Below are 11,145 nucleotides of genomic sequence, written 5' to 3'. Positions count from 1 at the left end.
TCACCAATGACAGACTGACAAGTTACAGATACAAACTGTACATTACTTATTTACAAATCAACTTTTTGTTTGGTTTTTCGTTTCACTTTTTATTGAAAATAGGAGTAGAAAAAGTGATTGAATTAATATTCTGATTTATTTGATTTGTATTCTTTCCCTTTCTAAAATCTAAAATGAAATGAATGAACCAAAGGAAAAAAAAAAAAAATCAAGAACTTTCCTTTAGAAAAAAGAAAGAGAAGCAGAAGAAGAATAAAGAGAAGAAGAAAAAAAGGGTGTGTCAACCGTGAGACCATGCAGTCATCACTGGGGAGACAAATGGTAACTGAGGAAACCAAATGATGTTGGGCCAGTGTCACTTAGCAACCTCAGAACCAATTAATTCCCTCGCAGTCGAGGGGGAGTGGCTTATGTTTAAAGAACTCAGTTACAAAATGGCCACCTGCCTCCAAAGCTACCGCAAGTACAATAACACACTCTAGTTCATTTTTTTGACCATAAATAGTGCTGTTATTAAATACTACATTTAACAGTAGCGTCACTACTAATATTACAACAAATTGGTCTCTGTGTGAACACCTCTCTCTCTGTACGAAATAAACTCGAGGATTAACAACAGACTTGAACAAAAACAAACAAACAGCTCAATCCTGTCAAAGGCCCTTTAACACCTTGCATGAGTTGTGAACTAAGACTATGAACAAGATCAGAAGACACTACTGACCAGTGGAGAACAGGACAGAGCCACGCAGCCCATTTAAATAAGGAACAGAAAAGCTGTCGTTAAACACTATATGGAGCCGTGGATCCCCTGCCATTGAATCATTAATAAAAATAAATGTAGTAAACACCTGCATGCTGTTAAAGAGGTGTTTCCACACCAGCAAGAAGAAGAAAACACTGATAATGTACATGACACTGTTGATGCTCTCAGATGGGCCAAGTCATTCATTAAAGCTGCATTTACACACACAGGCAAACGACACCTGTTTATTTCTAACTTTCTGAGGTTAAATGTGGCTTTCTTAGCGAGACGAAAACCACTTGGAATCAAGGTTTATGTGTCGGCAAAGAGGTCAAATCAGATCTTTTACGTCTGTGGTGGTCAAAACTGCACATAGGAGAAGTTAGCCGTCAGCAGAAAGCCCTTTCTGGCGGAAATCTTTCTACAATAACACGCTGGCTAATTTTTTTAACAATATTTTTCTTTCTATTATAGAAAGGCTAAATGTGCTAGATTTCTTTCTGCTAAAGCTGTTCTAAGACACTACGCTTCTTTCTATCAGAAATCTTTCTACAATAACACACTAATTTATTTCTGGGAGAAAAACTTTCTGACAGAATGCCTTCCTTGCACACAAGATTTCTTTCTCTTAAAGCCTTTCTTTCTGGCATAATTATTTTTTACAATACCACACTCCAGCTCATTTTTTGAGCTAGATTTCTTTCTGTTAGAAAGGCTGTCTGTCAGAAAGCCTTTCTAGTGTGTGGTCTAAAGCCTTCAACCCAAAGCTTGACCTTTTCCAAAACATAAAAAAACATAGTGTCGGTGCCTAAACCTAATCAAGTAGTTTTGTCTCCTAAAACTAACCAAACTGTGACAGAAAACTGAAAATAAGCCTAACAATGATAAAATGGGTGAAGTAAGCCTTGAGCAGAAAGCTCTTGCTGACAGAAGACTTTCTATAATAACTCACTCTAGCTCATTTTTTAGTCTGAAGGCTTTCTGCCAGAAGAGCTTTTAAACATGTCTGTCTAATCTAAACATACCCAAACCATGACAGAACACTGAAAATATTATAAAACTGAAGATAATAAGCAGCAATAAGCTTCACATGGAGTCAAGCCCCAGTCTCCTGGGTAAAAGTCCTGTGCTTAACCCATTCTTCTACCGCAACCTGTTCCCCATGTGGACATTGTCATTCTTTAAACTGCCACCTGACTTTGCCAGACAGAAAGCTTTCTGAGAGAAGTCCCTGAAGGCTATCTTCTCCCATGTGCATCAAAACAGAGACAGCAGGCTAAAGTTTCCAACACTTTCTTCTATTAAGAACTGCTTAAAAAACAGGGAAAATATCCAAACATCAACCAAATCTTTAAAATACTTAAATGTGGCTATTTTTTTTTAGATATGTAAGTACACCAGTATGAGCATCACTGCGTCCTACATTCAAGGGATGAACTCAATATCACTCATGCAACATTAAGTAGCTCTTATCAGTGAGATTAGAGAGAAGTAGCAGATGCAGAGAGGCGGCAGAGACATTCATGGTTCTACTGAGGATGAGCCGTTTTTAACACCAGAACCGCTGACAGAAAGTCTGCACTGTAAAGCTGCTGCCACACCTCTAGAGCTGAGAGTTGTTATCCTGAAGAAAGTCATCGTTAGAAACAAGAGCTGGTACTGAAAACTCCTCTATCAACAGGCTGTGGGTGCAGCATTCTTCTCCAAAAAAAGTGAAACACAAAGAGCGACCTCTGTGTCAGATATTCTAATATGTGCAAATAGGGATCTCCTTTATGATTTATTTGTCATTTAAGTGTATGAGTAGTAAGAACAGGGGGGAGTGATAAACATGAGGCATTCAAGGTTCTTACAATACTAGCAGTCGTCCTAAATGTTCACATAAGGGTAGGTGCTGCTACACAACGGGTGAGTTCTATCTAACTATCCTAACATGTTACTTCTAAATCTATATTGGGCAAGCAAGTATCATCTATTTGGTTCATTTAAGGGCTCAACAGCCCCAGGAAAAAAGGAAGAGGGTTGTAAATAAATCATAGTTTTTGTTCCTCACCGCCATCTCGAGTGAATAAATCAAAATTTTCCCAAGATTGATCAGCGAAGACTTCATATGAGTCTATGAGTGTTACTGTGAGCCAGTACAGTACAGAATGCAGAGGGTTGGTTAAGATTCTTCGAGTACTGATCGTAGTTTTAAATCTTTGCGACACCACAACAAGTTTCCCAGAAAAATCCATACAATTACTTGCAATAAATTAAATTTTGCAGGCTGAAAATTGCATGTGGGCGCACAAAACTGCTTTTAAACATCACAGGGTCTGATTACTAATTTCTTGATAAGATTCTTAATCAGTCCATCGGTTGTTTAAGTTCTTAAAGTTTCTTTAGCCTGTAATGTGTCACTTTAATTTCATAAAATGCACCAATGTCACATTAATCTTGTAACTATAATCCCATTGCATGTGCTCTGTTTCTCCCTAAAATTCTGTTTTTGCACTGGCAACAAGCAGACAAAAGCTAATTTTCACTCAAAGGAAACTTATCAATGATTTGTAAACCAAATGGAAACATTCAGCTGATGGTAAAACCATTAAAACATTTGTCCCGTAGAAAATGCCAGCACATGTATAGTATCTAGGCATTTTCTCTCAAAGAGAACAAATTTCCTTCAATCCTCTGCAATGTCCATCAAACTACCATTCAATATCTTATAATTTAGATATAATTTTTCTATATATAATATCTAAAATAGAAGCCACTTGCAATATAAACTTGAATTTCATAATATATTCCTCCTCTTTCACTTTCTGTTCCATTTCCCAAAGCGTTCATCAGCACTGGTGTCAAAATAACATCTGTACAACAGGAAAACAAAGAGACCAACCTCTCTTGTTTCTCCAGAAAAGGGAATTCATATTTTAATCATTTAATTCCTAACAACAACAGGCTATGCTGATTTTTTACCTAGAAAAAAAGGAAAATAAAATCTATATTCAAAATAGTCTTCTTAAAATATTTTTTGTCAGGATCAAACAATGATCAACAAACACTTCTGTGTACAAGAAAATAGATCCACATGAGGAAATCTGAGCGACCGAGAGGAGAAATAACACGACTGCTGCTTGCCAGCCTCACTCTCTCTGATATCTGTGTACAGTTTAGGATAAAACACACAACTCTAATACTTTTTAAATGGTAAATATGTGTGTGTAAAATACTGTATTTGTTAAAGCATGTTGGATGACATCTTCTCTTAATACTGAGCAGCTTGGAATTTATTCATGTACATGTATAGCAGCTCTTCCACACACAAAAAAAAATCTGATATAATTTTCTCTTCCAGACTAAATCCAACATCTTTTTTTCGTTGCTGCATAAAGACCCAAACTTCTTTTCTGTCCTGTCTGCGCTGTAGATGTAGTTCAAGTCCGTTAATTCCTTCCGTGGAAGAAAAAAATTGAAGCTACATGAGTTTCATGGCTCAAAGCATAGAGAGGTCTAGTCCTTGATAGGTGGATTTTTTGGTTAGATGTCTTTAATAGCTTAAATAATGCATTTGAAAAAGTTTACAGTGTTTGTATGTGTGTATCGCTGATGTAGGACTAGGAGTGAAAGAGAGACGGGTCTCTCTGTGCTACAGTAGGAAAATGTCCAGACTTTGACCTGCACTGACAGGTTGCTGGTAGGTTCATGTCTTTCAGAACAACTTCACAAAAACGAACAAACACATAAGCGAACGTATTTTAGATTTCAGATCTCTCTGTTGCTTAAAATGTGAAATTGAGGCCAGTGATCAGCATTGATTTCTGAATTTCCAGTGGATTTTGATGTATTTAAATGTATGTGATTAAATTTTTGTGTTCTGCAGCTAATCATTAAACCATATGTCTATGATCTGGGAATCATTCAAGCCGCTCGTCGTGTATACGCCACCAGCTTAAACATAGGTTTCTTCTTCTTCTTCATTAAATATAACTACATTATTCCCTGCTGGTTCCTTTTGGTCAACGATACAGTCAATAAAGTGGAACTTTTTTCAATAAATCCTTACCGACCCTCAGTCAGTAGGTCTATATAACACATTTCCAATAACTACATTCCCAAATAAGTGTCCTCCTGCCTTTTCCTTACTCTAACATTCTGGTGATTAAATATTATATACTCATATATATATATATATCTTGCTATATTATGGTATATGGTATATAAAAATATACAATCATTGGCTAGTGGTGAGACAAAAGATATTATCATTCACATAGGACCAATACTTTATACCCCTAGAGAGAGAAATCCATGCACATAAAACACTACTTGGATATATAATTCACCATGTCAGAACTTAGACCACCCTGAAATCCAAACATGATGAAGTAAAACCAAAAACCACTCTCCATCCAAACACCCACTGCTTCCCATTGTCATCAACCATCAACTAGATTGCCATCCGTCTATGAACCGGGAATTTATTCTCTCTCTGTCTCTGCTTTCGCTTGACTAAATGACTTGAATTTGAACTGCAGCCTTTGCAGGAGAGGGGCGGGGTTTAATTTAACCAGCAGTAGGTGGAGATCAGGGAGGCAGCAGACGAAGCTGCACCTTGTTAGCCTGATGACCGAGAGTGGGACAGAGAGCACAGGTACATAAACGCACACACACAACAGACTTGCAGGTGTTATTAGCATAATTAATAATGGCTACATTGTCCTCAGTGGTTTCAGATCCACAGTCAGGGTTTTGGTGGTTTGGTACATGCTGGTTTACTGGTGCACCAGTGGAAATGAGGCTTGAATAAGATTATTCGTTACATCAGTGTTTTTTTTTCTGCTAAATAGTCAAAATGTCAGCTCTTGAAAATGACTGTTCCAAATCCATATCACAGGGGGAAACATGGATATAGCAAAGTATTGTGTAACTTTGCGTAGCAATATTGTATCAATACACAAATGCCAAATATTGTTCTTTGAATACAAACATTATTAATTCTGCAGATGCAAATTAAATGTTTTGGTAACTGATTAATAAAATCAGCTTCTAGTTCAATCCACTAGATGGTGCTGAGTTTTTTTTTTCTAATGATATCAAAGTCAGTGGGACTGATAGGTTTTTATGACAGTGTTGTTCTGTCTGTCTGCTTGACAATCCCATTTAGCTGCAATAAACATGAGACTGAAAACTTTATCTAATTAGATTATATAGATAAAATGTTCCTTGTGGGATATTCAGTAAATTGCAGGTGAAAATGGTAATAAATCGTAATATATGTTATCAAAAATACTCAGCATATTGTAAAATGTTTAAAACTGTAATAATATTGTATTGTGACCCAAGTATTATGGGGCCACTGGTGATGTCCAACCTTAGTGGGCAGGTCTACAGAAGAGGAAATATTTGTTGAATTATGGGAAATGTTGCATCAAGCATACTTGGACCCATATTATGACTAAACATGATATTTCAGTCACTGTTGCATCAATTTCCCCCATTATTCTTTTATATTTTATGGAATATCAATAACAAAACAGCTGTGAAGTACCCTTTTGATGATTTGCAGCATTGCTTTATTATGCATAGTGACTGTTTTGAGCACACTTATTTTAAAGTTTAGTGTGAAGACACTAAATACTAAGAATTGCTCAGAATCAGTGTGTGATATGGAATTGGGACACAGCCTCAGTTTAACCTGTGGATTTTAAGATGATATTTTCATGCATTTGTTCACTTTGTGCTTGAATAAAACATGCAAGCAATAAAGTGTTTTATGTGTTATCCAGCTCCCGCCTCTGTGTTTGTCTGTCCAATATTATCTATCAATAATTATGTGAAACTAGTAATTAAGGGGTAGTTTGGTCCATTTCATACTAACATGTCAGATGAGGGAAAGATACAGGTTGAAGACAGGGACTACAGTATGGCAACATGTAGGCAAGGAAGTAGTGACGCCTGTCTAAACTGGGGAGCAAATATACTTTAGTTTGCTTTCTCTCAACAATCATATAAACATGAGCCCTCTCTTTCTCAGGGTTAAGAATCAGAAAATGAACGGAAGAGTCCATAAGACAGACACAAGATATGCAAAATCACCTTCCACACACCCCTCCGTCCACTGCTGTCCACAGTCAAGAAGAAATACTGACTTTAATCGTTATGTACACTAAATAGAAATAGCTACTCCGTCATAATGTGATATGATACTCGACCTGATCAAAACAAAACAACTGCAAAACTGGGCACACTCAATGTCAACATGTGAACCTCATGCAATATGGATGGTACGCCCACGTAGCTCAGTCACAAACTTGTTGAGGCAAGAATGTGAAGTTAATGTTTGTGCTGCTCAATCATCAAAATAAATGATCAGCTACTCATTCTGGGTGTAGATGTTAAACCACAAACAAAAACACCAACTTCACGTTTCTGTCTCAGCAGTCATTTCTGACAACGGATGCAGATCCAACACCCCGGCACAATAAAGATAAATAAATACATCTTTACTATACTGCACTGCAATGTACCTGATTTCAAGTATGTTAGGTTTCTCTGGCACAGAAACCACTGAGTTTACTTAAAAATGTAACAAATAGAAAAAAAAGATACATCATCATGATTTTTTTTTTCACTTTCACATGTATATTTACTTCGGGAACCTTGTATACAGTCATAGTTATTGCATTGTTTTTGCATATCTTGTGGGATGCAGGATTACACCCACTCATACCATTTGCTGCAACACAACACCTCGGAGTTCATGCTAACCTACATAGAACACAAAACTGTCCGCAATGCTGCTCCACTCCACACGAGGGCACCACAGGCCTCTGAATCTTTCTAACCTGACACCAAAGAGCCTTTACACAGACACAACAAAGCCTGGTTTGGCACTTCTGATATGCAGGATTACTTCTATAGGGTGAACATGAATAAGGAGCACAAAAATAAAGGATTTGAACTGAGTGTGACTTATGGGTGCATGTATGCATCATGTATGTTCTTTCATCCTCAAAGCTGGAGGTGACACTGAATGATTATGAATGATTTTATGATGTGTGATTATTCATCTTAAGGCTATGAGCATGAAGGATAAGAAAATATGTTAAACAGCCATCCTAATTTTAGCTTGGTCAAGTCTGAGAACGGTTCTATGTTGGAGAATTAATTGATAAAAGTTCAACATTAATGTTTTTTGTCTGACTGGGCAAGTGGGCCAAGAATAAACATGCCCAAAGTCAAACTGGGTACCTTATTAGCTGTTGTCAAATAAAAACAAAGACTAAAGTTAACTGTCATATTTAATCTAGGGATGTAATAGCGAAGTCCATGATGATGTCTTTATATATTTCATTTTGTCAGTCTAAAACCAAAAGATATTCACTTTGATATGATAATAAACAGAGAAAAGCAGGAAATCTCCATATTTGAGAGGTTGAAAACGGTTTCTTCTGCCATTTTCCCGTGAAACATTACTTGAGCAATGGATCAATTATCAAAATAGTTTCATGGTTTAATTAATTTGTTAACTACTTGCCTGGTTGGGCAAGTGAGGTCCTAGATTTAAAAGCCTGACATGGAATTTTACTCGCTTCCTTATTGTTGAGCCCTGTTCGTTTCTTAAAGTTTCTTATCAAAACTGCCTTGAGAGAGTGACATTCATAGCTGTTGCTATACTAAATAAAATGGTTGTTAGAAAGCAGATACAGTCACTGGCTCCTCAGTAGCAGCATGGATACAAAAACTACTACTTTACAATTCAGGTGCCTGCTGGTTACGTTTATCATTGAGGATTTAAACCTAATAGGCATTAGGTTCATCAAGTGAATTAGCATAAATAACCAGGAGGTGAACTCATTTAAAGGACCAGTGTGTAAGATTTAGTAGTATGTAGGTGAAACTTCTATGGTTGTGAAGGGCTGTATCTATAACCAGTGTTTGGTTTGTCCGTTCTGGGCTACTGTAAAAACATGGCGGTTAAACATGGTGGTCTCCATGAAAGAGGACCTGCGCCCTCTGTAGATATAATTAATAATTATACAGTAACAAAAAACACAACAATTCTTGTTTTCAGATGATTGTACAGTGATGAAAACATACTAAAATTAAAAATTTCTGCCATATTCTGTCAATAAATCTGCAGAAATCTTACACAATGGACCTTTAAATTTAGGATTAAATAAACTTAACCAGGGCTGATTTAACAAAACAATGAACAAAGTGAGATTGTGCTAACTTTAAGGGTAAAACACTGAACCCAGATGCTTCCCTGCACACATATCAACATGTTTGACCATACCTAAATCTGCCTTTCTAACCTTTTAGACTTAAAAAAAAAAAAACACAGCTTATACTGAAACTAGTAGCCCGTTAGCTTATGGTACCAAGTTATCTGAATAAAGAACTATTTTTATGAGGTGCTTTTAGAATAAGTGAAAGAAAGAAAGAAATACCAAAGGTTTTTTTTTTTATAAAGCCAAAAGAAAAAAAAAACAGACTAAATGTCAGGGAGGGTATCTCCTTTGACAACACAGACTTCTTCAGGGGTTTGCAGTATGATCATAACCACAAAACAACAACAGCACTGCCACTAAAAACACGTTCAACATTCACATTTAGTTTGCATAATAATGTCAGAAGTCTGTTACTGGCACAGGATGCAGTGTATGGCAGTGTGTTCATGCATACCCTTCCCTGCCAAAAACCTGCTCTGCTTTACATGTAGGAATGAGAGCTCAGCAGTTAGTCCTTAATAATGGTAAATTAAAGTGAATGCTAATGGCTATAAGTTGTGTGATAATGTCTCTGGGTGGGAATTCAATGGGTTTTAAAGTGACATTTTTAGAGATAACTGTTTGTTGAATTGTCCTAGGCTACTGCAACATATTTGGACTTTTTAGAGCTAATAAAAGAGTTTAAAAGTAGTCTTTTAATGCTGTAACCTTAACATAAAATTGATTTTATTACTGAAATGTATCTGCATGTAAGCACTGAGGCTTTTAATACTATCCTAGTGTCTAGTTGACTTTGCGTCAGGATTGTGGTGGTAACAACAATGCTTTTTCTAAATGTTTAGAGCTGAATTGAGTCATTTCAGCTTTATATATTATAAAATCTTTTAATAAATGTGACAACTGGTACCAAGGATGTGATACTGACATTAGGAATGTTTTTTGGAGAAGATACAAGAGAGACCTGTGCCCTGTGTAATAATGTACTGAGGCCTGAGGTTTGTACCTGTGCCATAATAGAGAAAGGTCAATAAAAAGTTGTCAGCATGCTACCGAAAATCCATTACAAGGAAATGAAAAGACAAAAAAATCACACCAGGGGATCATCCAGGACACAACTTCCCTCCAAGATGACAGTTTCTGATCTGTTTCACCAAACAATAATCACATCTTATCAATTACCAGTAAGCTTCCTGTCTGTAGTATAATGATATTACAGACAGGGAACCATTTTATTTCTAGCAATGACAATAAATCAATAATAAATCATTATGTTTGGTGATATCAGCAGACCTCAGACAAAGAGATGTGATTCAGAAGTCTTGCAGCATCTATACACCAGCCCTAATAGTTCATTTGGAGTTGAAACTATGATTAAATGATGAACTCATGTGATTACGGTGTGTTTACAGCCGAGCAATGGGGGCGTCGTCACCCCCCAGTTCAGTTCACGAGGCGTCACTGTGGCAGTATGAATTTGGTGCTTCTACCAGTCAGAGCAACCATCTATCCACCGTAAAGAAGAAAAGCAGCAAATGCCAAAAAAGGCTTGTTACCTTCTGGCCAAGCTGCAAACGCCGAAACTCCTCACCGCTGTAAACTTAACCGTCACTCTGACTTTGCAGGAGACCTTACACCTACATGGACAATAAAGAAAAGTTATGTGATGACTCATTTCCAAAAGATAAGAGTGGCTTCTGACTCTGCAGCTTGGCTAAAAAGTAAAAACCGTGCTAAAGAAACCACAAAGCTTTGGAAGCATGCCTGTCCATGGTAACCCTGTGTTAAGGAGGCCCATTATCACACACATACACACACGCACACACTCTCTCACACACACAATACCATACTTGTAATGCTACCTTAATTTACTGTCTAGGCTTAAAATCAGCTTTTTAGAGTACACATACAAACGTACATCCTCACATACATTTTTTTCTCTTCTGGGAAAAATAAATAAATAAATAGATACAATCTGTAAAAGGTGCATACTGATAGAGAGAAAGACCCCTCTTTTAGATACACGCTATCTCATACACTCACACACACACACATACGTCCTGTACTAAAACGCAGACACACACCCAAATATAGTTACACACTCGCACGCAAACACTACGCCCTGCTTCGATACTTAAAACCTCTTAAAATTCTCCTAAAATAAACCGAGCAAAAATACAT

This window comes from Lutjanus erythropterus, chromosome 22 (assembly GCF_056507025.1).
Source record: "Lutjanus erythropterus isolate fLutEry1 chromosome 22, fLutEry1.hap2, whole genome shotgun sequence".
Classification (NCBI taxonomy): domain Eukaryota; kingdom Metazoa; phylum Chordata; class Actinopteri; order Lutjaniformes; family Lutjanidae; genus Lutjanus; species Lutjanus erythropterus.
This window is presented reverse-complemented; position numbering follows the sequence as displayed.